Source organism: Camelus dromedarius, unplaced genomic scaffold, assembly GCF_036321535.1.
Source record: "Camelus dromedarius isolate mCamDro1 unplaced genomic scaffold, mCamDro1.pat HAP1_SCAFFOLD_189, whole genome shotgun sequence".
Classification (NCBI taxonomy): Eukaryota; Metazoa; Chordata; class Mammalia; order Artiodactyla; family Camelidae; genus Camelus; species Camelus dromedarius.
Window position 1 is genome coordinate 2,845,639 of NW_026989847.1, and position 12,926 is coordinate 2,858,564.

A 12,926-nucleotide genomic window follows, 5' to 3' on the forward strand; every position below is an offset into this window, starting at 1 on the left:
AAAGTATCTTTTCAGTTGCCAAATCCACACCATACATATATATGGGGTGGTAATAGCTCCAACTCGGTTTTACATGGAAAACTGCAGGAAATTCAAAAAGGCACTAGGAAACAGAGTGAGAAACCAGAGTAAAAGTTTCTCCTGCAACCCGTACAATTTGTGCTAGATTAACGAACGTCTCTCCACATGCTCAGTTCTGAGATATAATTGTGTGTGAAAGCCGTCCTTCACATAGCTTGTTGGGAACACAAAGATTCTTTTCAGTTGCAAACTCCACTTCAAACATATATATGGGGAAGTTCTAGCTCCAACTCTTTGTTACAGTAAAAACTGCCGGAACTTCAAACCGGCACTAGGAAACAGACTGAGAAACCTGAGAAAAATTTGCACATGCAACCCGTTCCCTTTGTGCTAGATGAACGAAAGTCTTTCCACATGCTCTGTTCTGAGAGATAAATTTGTGTGAAAGCCGTCCTTCACCTAGCTAGTTGGGAACATAAAGTTTCTTTCCAGTTTAAAATTACAATCCATAGATATATATTGGGGGGTACTAGTTCCAAATCGGTTTTACAGTGAAATCTACTGGAACTTCAAACCGGCACAAGGAAACAGACAGAGAAACCAGAAAAATAGTTTCTCCTGCAAACCGTTCCCATTGTGCTAGATGAACGAAAGTGTTTCCACATTCTCTGTTCTGAGGAATAAGTGTGTGTGAATGCCGTCCTTCAACTAGGTTGTTGGGAACACAAAGTTTCTTTTCAGTTGCAAATTCCAATCCATATATTTACATGGGGATGTTCTAGTTTCAAATCGGTTTTACAGTGAAATCTGCAGGAACTTAAAACCGGCGCTAGGAAACAGACTGAGAAACCAGAGTAAAAGTTTTTCCTGAAGCCCCTTCCCTTTGTGCTAGATGAACGAACGTCTCTCCACATGCTCAGTTCTGAGAGATTAGTGTGTGTGATAGCCGTCCTTCACCTAGCTTGTTGGGAACACAAAGTTTATTTTCAGTGGCTAACTCCACTCCATAAATATATATGGGGAGGAAATAGCTCCAACTTGTTTTTACAGTGAAAACGGCAGGAACTTCAAACAGGAACTAGGAAAGAGTCTGAGAAACAAGAGTACAAGTTTCTCCTGCAACCATTTCCTTGGTGCTAGATGAACGAAAGTCTCTCCACATGCTCAGTTCTGAGAGACATGTGTGTGTTTATGCAATCCTTCACATAGCTTGTTGGGAACACAAAGTGTCTTTTCAGTTGCAAACTCCACACCATACATATATATGGGGAGGAACTAACTCCAACACGGTGTTACAGTGAAAACTGCAGGAACTTCAAACCGGCACTAGGAAACAGACTGAGATACCTGATAAAAAGTTTCAACTGCAACCCGTTCCCTTTGTGCTAGATGAACGAATGTCTCTCCACATGCTCAGATCTGAGAGATAAGTGTGTGTGAAAGACTTACTTCAACTAGCTTGCTAGGATCACAAAGATTCTTTTCAGTTGCAAACTCCACTCCAAACATATATATGGGGAGGTACTAGCTCCAAATCGGATTTACAGTGAAAACTGCAGGAACTTCAAACCGGCACTAGGAAACAGACTGAGATACCTGATTAAAAGTTTCAACTGCAACCCGTTCCCTTTGTGCTAGATGAACGAATGTCTCTCCACATGCTCAGTTCTGAGGGATAACTGTGTGTGAAAGCCGTCCTTCACCTAGGTTGTTGGGAACACAAAGTACCTTTTCAGATGCAAACTCCACTCCCAACATATAAATGGGGAAGATCTCGCTCCAACTCGGTGTTAGAATAAAAACTGCCGGAACTTCAAACCGGCACTAGGAAACAGAGTGAGAAACCGGAATAAAAGTTTCTACTGCCAAACGTATCCTTTGTGTTACATGATTGAAATTCTCTCCACATGCTCAATTCTGAGAGATAAATGTGTGTGAAAGCCGTCCTTCACCTAGCTAGTTGGGAACACAAAGATTATTTTCAGTTTAAAATTACAATCCATAGATATATATGGTGGGGTACTAGTTCCAAATCAGTTTTACAGTGAAATCTACTGGAACTTCTAACCGGCACAAGGAAACAGACAAGGAAACCAGACTAATAGTTTCTCCTGCAACCCGTTCCCATTGTGCTAGATGAACGAAAGTCTGTCCACATGCTCAGTTCTGAGAGATAAGTGTGTGTGAAAGCCTTACATCACCTAGCTTGCTAGGAACAAAAGATTCTTTTTAGTTCCAAACTCCACTCCATATATTTACATGGGGATATTCTAGGTCCAAATCGATTTTACAGTGAAAACTGCAGGAACTTTAAACCGGCACTAGGAAACAGACTGAGAAACCAGAGTAAAAGTTTTTCCTGAAGCCCCTTCCCTTTGTGCTAGATGAACGAACGTCTCACCACATGCTCAGTTCTGAGAGATTAGTGTGTGTGAAAGCCGTCCTTCACCTAGCTTGTTGGGAACACAAAGTTTCTTTTCAGTAGCTAACTCCACTCCAAACATATATTTGGGGAGGTAATAGCTCCAACTTGATTTTACAGTGAAAAAGGCAGGAACTTCAAACAGGAACTAGGAAACAGACTGAGAAACAAGAATACAAGTTTCTCCTGCAACCCGTTCCATTTGTGTTAGATGAACGAAAATCTCTCCACATGCTCAGCTCTGAGAGATAAGTGTGTGTGAAAGCCTTACTTCACCTAGCTTGCTAGGAACACAAAGATTCTTTTTAGTTCCAAACTCCACTCCAAACATATATATGGGATGGTACTAGCTCCAACTGTGTTTTACAGTGAAATCTGCAGGAACTTCAAACCGGCACTAGGAAACAGAGTGAGAAACCGGAGTAAAAGTTTCCCCTGCCACCCGTACCCTTTGTGTTAGATGAACGAAAGTCTCTCCACATGCTCAATTCTGAGAGATAATTGTGTGTGAAAGCCGTACTTCACCTAACTTGTTGGAAACACAAAGTTTCTTTTCAGATGCAAACACCACACCGTACATATATATGGGGAGGTACTAGCTCCAACTCGGTTTTATAGTGAAAATTGCAGGAAATTCAAAACGGCACTAGGAAACAGAGTGAGAAACCAGAGAAATAGTTTCTCCTGCAACCAGTTCCGTTTGTGCTAGATGAACGAACGAATCTCCACATGCTCAGTTCTGAGAGATAAGTGTGTGTGAAAGCCGTCCTTCATCTAGCTTGTTGGGAACACAAAGTTTCTTTTCAGATGCGAACTCCACTCCAATTATATATATGGGTAGGTACTAGCTCCAACTTTTTTTACAGTGATAACGGCAGGAACTTCAAACAGGAAATAAGAAACAGACTGAGAAACAAGAGTAAATTTTCTCCTGCAAGGCGTTCCTTGGTGCTAGATGAACGAATGTCTCTACACATGCTCAATTCTGAGAGATAAGTGTGTGTGAAAGCCGTCCTTCAACTAGCGTGTTGGGAACAAAAGTTCCTTTTCAGCTGCAAACCTCACTCCATAAATATATATGGGGAGGTACTAGCTCCAACTCGGTTTTACAGTGAAAACTGCAGGAACTTCAAACCGGCACTAGGAAACAGAGTGAGAAACCAGAGTAATAGTTCCTCCTGCAAACCGTTCCCTTTGTGCTAGATGAACGAACGTCTCTCCACATGCTCAGTTCTGAGAGGTAAGTTTGTGTGAAAGCCGTCCTTCAACTAGCTTGTTGGGAACACAAAGATTCTTTTCAGTTGCAAACTCCACTCCAAACATATATATGGGGAGGTACAAATCCAACTCGGTTTTACAATAATAACTGCAGGAATATCAAACTGGCACTAGGAAACAGATGGAGAATCCTGAGTAAATGTTGCTCCTGCAACCCGTTCCTGTGTGCTAGATGAACGAAAGTCTCTCCAGATGGTCATTACTGAGCGTAATTTTTGTGTGAAAGCCGTCCTTCAAGTAGCTTGTTGGGAACACAATGTTTCTTTTCTTTTGCAAATTCCAATCCATACCAAAATATGGGGAGGTCCTAGCTCCATCTCTATTTTACACTGAAAACTGCAGGAACTTCAAAACGGCCCTAGGAAAGAGACTGAGATACCATAGAAAAATTTCTCCTGCAAACCGTTCCCTTTATGCTAGATGTTCGAATGTTTCTCCACATGCTCATTTCTGAGAGATATGTGTGAGTGAAAGCCGCACCTCACCAAGATTGTTGGGAACACAAAGTTTGTTTTCAGTTGCAAAATCCACACCATACATATATATGGGGAAGTACTAGCTCCAACTCGGTTTTACAGTGAAAACTGCAGGAAATTCAAAAAGGCACTAGGAAAAAGAGTGAGAAACCACAGTAAAAGTTTCTCCTGCAACCTGTCCCCTTTCTGCTATATGAACGAACGTCTCTCTACATGCTCAGTTCTGAGAGATAAGTGTGTGTGAAAGCCGTCCTTCACTTAGCTTGTTGGGAATACAAAGATTCTTTTCATTTGTAAACTCCACTCCAAATATATATATATGGGGAGGTACAAGCTCCAACTCGTTTTTACAGTGAAAACTGCAGGAACTTCAAACCGGCACTAGGAAACAGACTGAGAAACCTGAGTAAAAGTTGCACCTGCAACCCGTTCCTTTTGTGCTTGATGAACGAACGTCTCGCCACATGATCAGTTCTGAGAGAAAAGTGTGTGTAAAAGCCGTACTTCACCTAGCTTGTTGGGAACACAATGATTCTTTTCAGTTGCAAAATCCACTCCAAACATATATATGGGGAGGTACTAGCTCCAAATCGGTTTTACAGTGAAAAATGCAGGAACTTCAAACCGGCACTAGGAAATAGAGTGAGAAACCAGAGTAAAAGTTTCTCCTGCAACCCATACAATTTGTGCTAGATTAACGAACGTCTCTCCACATGCTCAGTTGTGAGATATAATTGTGTGTGAAAGCCGTACTTCACCTAGCTTTTTGGGAACACAAAGTACCTTTTCAGTTGCAAACTCCACTCCAAACTTATATATGGGTAAGTTCTAGCTCCAACTCGGTGTAACAGTAAAAACTGCCGGAACTTCAAACCGGCACTAGGAAACAGACTGAGAAACTTGAGGAAAAGTTTCATCTGCAACCCGTTCCCTTTTTGCTAGATGAACGAACGTCTCTCCACATGCTCTGTTCTGAGAAATAAATGTGTGTGAAAGCCGTCCTTCACCTAGCTAGTTGGGAACACACAGTTTCTTTTAGTTTATAATTACAATCCATAGATACATATGGGGGGGTACTAGTTCCAAATTGGTTTTACAGTAAAATCTACTGGAACTTCAAACCGGCACAAGGAAACAGACTGAGAATCCAGAGCATAATTTCCTCCTGCAAACCATTCCCTTTGTACTAGATGAACGAATGTCTCTCCACATGCTCAGTTCTGAGAGATCTGTATGTGTGAAAGCCGTCCTTCACCTAGCTTTTTGGGAACACAAAGTTCCTTTTCAGATGCAAATTCCATTCCATATATATATAATGGGAGGTACTAGCTCCAACTCGGTTTTACAGAGAAAACTGCAGGAACTTCAAACCGGCTCTAGGAAACACACTGAGATACCAGAGTAAAAGTTTCCCCTGCAACCCGTTCCCCTTTTGCTAGATGAACGAACGTCTCTCCACATGCTCAATTCAGAGAGATATGGGTGTTTGATTGCCGCCCTTCACTTATCTTATTGGGAACACAAAGTTTATTTTCAGTTGCAAACTCCACTCCGTACATAAATGTGAGGATTTAGAAGCTCCAAATCGGTTTTACAGTGAACACTGCAGCAATTTCTAAACGGCACTAGGAAACAGACTGAGAAACCAGAGTAAGGGTTTCTTCTGCAACCCGTTCCCTTTTTGATAGATGAACGAAAGTCTCTCCACATGCTCAGGTCTGAGGGATACGTGAGAGTGTAAGCACCTCTTCACCAAGCTTGTTGGGAACACAAAGTTTCTTTTCAGTTGCAAACTCCACTCCATACATATATATGGGGAGGTACTAGCTCCAACTCGGTTTTACAGTGAAAACTGCAGGAACTTCAAACCGGTACTAGGAAACAGACTGAGAAAACAGAGTAAATGTTGCTCCTGCAACCTGATCCTTTGTGCTAGATGAACGAACGTCTCTCCACATGCTCAGTTCTGAGAGTTTTGTTTGTGTGAAAGCCGTTCTTCACCTAGCTTTTTGGGAACACAAAGATTCTTTTCATTTTCAACCTCCACTCCAAACATATATATGGGGAGGTTCTAGCTCCAACTCGGTAATAAAGTAAAAACTGCAGGAACTTCAAACCGGCACTAGGAAACAGATTGAGAAACCTGAGAAAAGGTTGACCTGCAACCCGTTCCATTTGTGCTAGATGAAAGAACGTCTCTCCAAATACTCATTTCTGAGACATAAGTGTGTGTGTAAGCCTTATTTCATCTAACTTGTTGGGAACACAAAGTATCTTTTCAGTTGCAACCTCCACTCCATACATATATATGGGTAACTACTAGCTCCAACTCGGTTTTTCAGTGAAATCTGCTGGAAATTCAAACCCGCACTAGGAAACAAACTGAGAATCCAGAGTAAAAGTTTCTCCTGCAAACCGTTCCTTTGTGCTAGATGAACGAACGTCTCTCCACAAGCTCTGTTCTGAGAGATAAGTGTGTGTGGAAGCCGTCCTTCACCTAGCTTGTTGGGAACACAAAGTTTCTCTTCAGTTGCAAACTCCTCTCCATACATTTATATGGGGAGTTACGAGCTCCAACTCGGTTTTACAGTGAAAACTGCAGGAACTTCAAACCGGTTATATGAAACAGACTGAGAAACCAGAGTAATTGTTTGTCCTGCAACCCTTTTCCTTTGTGTTAGATGAACGAAAGTCTCTCCACAAGCTCTGTTCTGAGAGATAAATGTGTGTGAATGCCATTCTTCACCTAGCTTGTTGGGAACACAAAGTTTCTTTTTAGTTGCAAATTCCACTCCATACATATTTATGGGGAGGTTCCAGCCCCAACTCGGTTTTAAAGTGAAAGCTGCAGGAACTTCAAACCTGCACTAGGAAACAGACTGAGAAACCAGATTAAAAGCTTCCACTGCAACCCGTTCCCTTTGTGCTAGATGAACGAACGTCCCACCACATGCTCATTTCTAAGAGTAAATTGTGTGTGAAAGCCTTCCTGCACCTTGCTTATTGGGAACCCAAATTTTCTTTTCAGTTGAAAATTCCAACACATAAAAATATACGGGGAGGTACAATTTACAACTCGGTTTTACAGTGAAAACTGCTGGAACATCAAACCGGCACTAGGAAACAGACTGAGAAACCAGAGTAAAAGTTTCTCCTGCAACGCATTCCCTTTGTGCTAGATGAACGAACGTCTCACCACATGCTCAGTTCTGAGAGATTAGTGTGTGTGAAAGCCGTCCTTCACCTAGCTTGTTGGGAACACAAAGTTTCTTTTCAGTAGCTAACTCCACTCCAAACATATATTTGGGGAGGTAATAGTTCCAACTTGTTTTTACAGTGAAAAAGGCAGGAACTTCAAACAGGAACTAGGAAATAGACTGAGAAACAAGAATACAAGTTTCTCCTGCAACCCGTTCCATTTGTGTTAGATGAACGAAAATCTCTCCACATGCTCAGCTCTGAGAGATAAGTGTGTGTGAAAGCCTTACTTCACCTAGCTTGCTAGGAACACAAAGATTCTTTTTAGTTCCAAACTCCACTCCAAACATATATATGGGATGGTACTAGCTCCAACTGTGTTTTACAGTGAAATCTGCAGGAACTTCAAACCGGCACTAGGAAACAGAGTGAGAAACCGGAGTAAAAGTTTCCCCTGCCACCCGTACCCTTTGTGTTAGATGAACGAAAGTCTCTCCACATGCTCAATTCTGAGAGATAATTGTGTGTGAAAGCCGTACTTCACCTAACTTGTTGGAAACACAAAGTTTCTTTTCAGATGCAAACACCACACCGTACATATATATGGGGAGGTACTAGCTCCAAATCGGTTTAATAGTGAAAATTGCAGGAAATTCAAAACGGCACTAGGAAACAGAGTGAGAAACCAGAGAAATAGTTTCTCCTGCAACCAGTTCCGTTTGTGCTAGATGAACGAACGAATCTCCACATGCTCAGTTCTGAGAGATAAGTGTGTGTGAAAGCCGTCCTTCATCTAGCTTGTTGGGAACACAAAGTTTCTTTTCAGATGCGAACTCCACTCCAATTATATATATGGGTAGGTACTAGCTCCAACTATTTTTACAGTGATAACGGCAGGAACTTCAAACCGGAAATAAGAAACAGACTGAGAAACAAGAGTAAATTTTCTCCTGCAAGGCGTTCCTTGGTGCTAGATGAACGAATGTCTCTACACATGCTCAATTCTGAGAGATAAGTGTGTGTGAAAGCCGTCCTTCAACTAGCGTGTTGGGAACAAAAGTTCCTTTTCAGCTGCAAACCTCACTCCATAAATATATATGGGGAGGTACTAGCTCCAACTCGGTTTTACAGTGAAAACTGCAGGAACTTCAAACCGGCACTAGGAAACAGAGTGAGAAACCAGAGTAATAGTTCCTCCTGCAAACCGTTCCCTTTGTGCTAGATGAACGAACGTCTCTCCACATGCTCAGTTCTGAGAGGTAAGTTTGTGTGAAAGCCGTCCTTCAACTAGCTTGTTGGGAACACAAAGATTCTTTTCAGTTGCAAACTCCACTCCAAACATATATATGGGGAGGTACAAATCCAACTCGGTTTTACAATAATAACTGCAGGAATATCAAACTGGCACTAGGAAACAGATGGAGAATCCTGAGTAAATGTTGCTCCTGCAACCCGTTCCTGTGTGCTAGATGAACGAAAGTCTCTCCAGATGGTCATTACTGAGCGTAATTTTTGTGTGAAAGCCGTCCTTCAAGTAGCTTGTTGGGAACACAATGTTTCTTTTCTTTTGCAAATTCCAATCCATACCAAAATATGGGGAGGTCCTAGCTCCATCTCTATTTTACACTGAAAACTGCAGGAACTTCAAAACGGCCCTAGGAAAGAGACTGAGATACCATAGAAAAATTTCTCCTGCAAACCGTTCCCTTTATGCTAGATGTTCGAATGTTTCTCCACATGCTCATTTCTGAGAGATATGTGTGAGTGAAAGCCGCACCTCACCAAGATTGTTGGGAACACAAAGTTTGTTTTCAGTTGCAAAATCCACACCATACATATATATGGGGAAGTACTAGCTCCAACTCGGTTTTACAGTGAAAACTGCAGGAAATTCAAAAAGGCACTAGGAAAAAGAGTGAGAAACCACAGTAAAAGTTTCTCCTGCAACCTGTTCCCTTTCTGCTATATGAACGAACGTCTCTCTACATGCTCAGTTCTGAGAGATAAGTGTGTGTGAAAGCCGTCCTTCACTTAGCTTGTTGGGAATACAAAGATTCTTTTCATTTGTAAACTCCACTCCAAACATATATATGGGGAGGTACAAGCTCCAACTCGTTTTTACAGTGAAAACTGCAGGAACTTCAAACCGGCACTAGGAAACAGACTGAGAAACCTGAGTAAAAGTTGCACCTGCAACCCGTTCCTTTTGTGCTTGATGAACGAACGTCTCGCCACATGATCAGTTCTGAGAGAAAAGTGTGTGTAAAAGCCGTACTTCACCTAGCTTGTTGGGAACACAATGATTCCTTTCAGTTGCAAAATCCACTCCAAACATATATATGGGGAGGTACTAGCTCCAAATCGGTTTTACAGTGAAAAATGCAGGAACTTCAAACCGGCACTAGGAATTAGAGTGAGAAATCAGAGTAAAAGTTTCTCCTGCAACCCATACAATTTGTGCTAGATTAACGAACGTCTCTCCACATGCTCAGTTGTGAGATATAATTGTGTGTGAAAGCCGTACTTCACCTAGCTTTTTGGGAACACAAAGTACCTTTTCAGTTGCAAACTCCACTCCAAACTTATATATGGGTAAGTTCTAGCTCCAACTCGGTGTAACAGTAAAAACTGCCGGAACTTCAAACCGGCACTAGGAAACAGACTGAGAAACTTGAGGAAAAGTTTCATCTGCAACCCGTTCCCTTTTTGCTAGATGAACGAACGTCTCTCCACATGCTCTGTTCTGAGAAATAAATGTGTGTGAAAGCCGTCCTTCACCTAGCTAGTTCGGAACACACAGTTTCTTTTAGTTTATAATTACAATCCATAGATACATATGGGGGGGTACTAGTTCCAAATTGGTTTTACAGTAAAATCTACTGGAACTTCAAACCGGCACAAGGAAACAGACTGAGAATCCAGAGCATAATTTCCTCCTGCAAACCATTCTCTTTGTACTAGATGAACGAATGTCTCTCCACATGCTCAGTTCTGAGAGATCTGTATGTGTGAAAGCCGTCCTTCACCTAGCTTTTTGGGAACACAAAGTTCCTTTTCAGATGCAAATTCCATTCCATATATATATAATGGGAGGTACTAGCTCCAACTCGGTTTTACAGAGAAAACTGCAGGAACTTCAAACCGGCTCTAGGAAACACACTGAGATACCAGAGTAAAAGTTTCCCCTGCAACCCGTTCCCCTTTTGCTAGATGAACGAACGTCTCTCCACATGCTCAATTCAGAGAGATATGGGTGTTTGAATGCCGTCCTTCACTTATCTTATTGGGAACACAAAGTTTATTTTCAGTTGCAAACTCCACTCTATACATAAATGTGAGGATTTAGAAGCTCCAAATCGGTTTTACAGTGAACACTGCAGCAATTTCTAAACGGCACTAGGAAACAGACTGAGAAACCAGAGTAAGGGTTTCTTCTGCAACCCGTTCCCTTTTTGATAGATGAACGAAAGTCTCTCCACATGCTCAGGTCTGAGGGATACGTGAGAGTGTAAGCACCTCTTCACCAAGCTTGTTGGGAACACAAAGTTTCTTTTCAGTTGCAAACCCCACTCCATACATATATATGGGGAGGTACTAGCTCCAACTCGGTTTTACAGTGAAAACTGCAGGAACTTCAAACCGGCACTAGGAAACAGATTGAGAAACCTGAGAAAAGGTTGACCTGCAACCCGTTCCATTTGTGCTAGATGAACGAACGTCTCTCCAAATGCTCATTTCTGAGACATAAGTGTGTGTGTAAGCCTTATTTCATCTAACTTGTTGGGAACACAAAGTATCTTTTCAGTTGCAACCTCCACTCCATACATATATATGGGGAACTACTAGCTCCAACTCGGTTTTACAGTGAAATCTGCTGGAAATTCAAACCAGCACTAGGAAACAAACTGAGAATCCAGAGTAAAAGTTTCTCCTGCAAACCGTTCCTTTGTGCTAGATGAACGAACGTCTCTCCACAAGCTCTGTTCTGAGAGATAAGTGTGTGTGAAAGCCGTCCTTCACCTAGCTTGTTGGGAACACAAAGTTTCTCTTCAGTTGCAAACTCCTCTCCATACATTTATATGGGGAGTTACGAGCTCCAACTCGGTTTTACAGTGAAAACTGCAGGAACTTCAAACCGGTTATATGAAACAGACTGAGAAACCAGAGTAATTGTTTGTCCTGCAACCCTTTTCCTTTGTGTTAGATGAACGAAAGTCTCTCCACAAGCTCTGTTCTGAGAGATAAATGTGTGTGAATGCCATTCTTCACCTAGCTTGTTGGGAACACAAAGTTTCTTTTTAGTTGCAAATTCCACTCCATACATATATATGGGGAGGTTCCAGCCCCAACTCGGTTTTAAAGTGAAAGCTGCAGGAACTTCAAACCTGCACTAGGAAACAGACTGAGAAACCAGATTAAAAGCTTCTACTGCAACCCGTTCCCTTTGTGCTAGATGAACGAACGTCCCACCACATGCTCATTTCTAAGAGTAAATTGTGTGTGAAAGCCTTCCTGCACCTTGCTTATTGGGAACCCAAATTTTCTTTTCAGTTGAAAATTCCAACACATAAAAATATACGGGGAGGTACAATTTACAACTCGGTTTTACAGTGAAAACTGCTGGAACATCAAACCGGCACTAGGAAACAGACTGAGAAACCAGAGTAAAAGTTTCTCCTGCAACCCATTCCCTTTGTGCTAGATGAACGAACGTCTCTCCACATGCAATATTCAGAGAAATAAGTGTGTGTGAATGCCTTCCTTCACTTAGCTTGTTCAGAACACAAAGTTTCTTTTCAGTTGCTAAATCCACTCCTTACATATATATGGGGAGGTACTAGCTCCAACTCGGTTTTACAGTCAAAACTGCAGGAACTTCAATCCGGCACTAGGAAACAGACTGAGAAACCAGAGTAAATGTTTCTCCTGAAACACGTTCCCATTGTGCTAAATGAACGAACGTCTCTACACATGCTCATTTCTGAGAGATATGTGTGTGTGAAAGCTGTCCTTCATCTAGCTTGTTCGGAACACAAAGTTTCTTTTAAGTTGCTAACTCCACTCCTACATATATATGGGGAGGTACAAGCTCAAACTCGATTTTACAGTCAAAACTGCAGGAACTTCAAACCGGCACTAGGAAACAGATTGAGAAAGAAGAGTAAATGTTTCTCCTGCAACCCGTTCCATTTGTACCACATGAAAGATAGTCTCTCCAAATGCTCAGTTCTGAGAGATAATTGTGTGTGATAGCCGTCCTTAAATTAGCATGTTGGGAACACAAATTTTCTTTTCAGTTGCAAACTCCACTCCATACATATATATGGGGAGGTACAAGCTCCAACTCGTTTTTACAGTGAAATCTGCAGGAATTTCAAACCGGCACTAGGAAACAGACTGAGAAACCAGAGTATATTTTCTTCCTGCAAACCGTTCCTTTTGTGTTAGATGAACGAACGTCTCTCCACATGCTCATTTCTGAGAAATAAGTGTGTGTGTAAGCCTTATTTCATATAAATTGTTGGGAACAC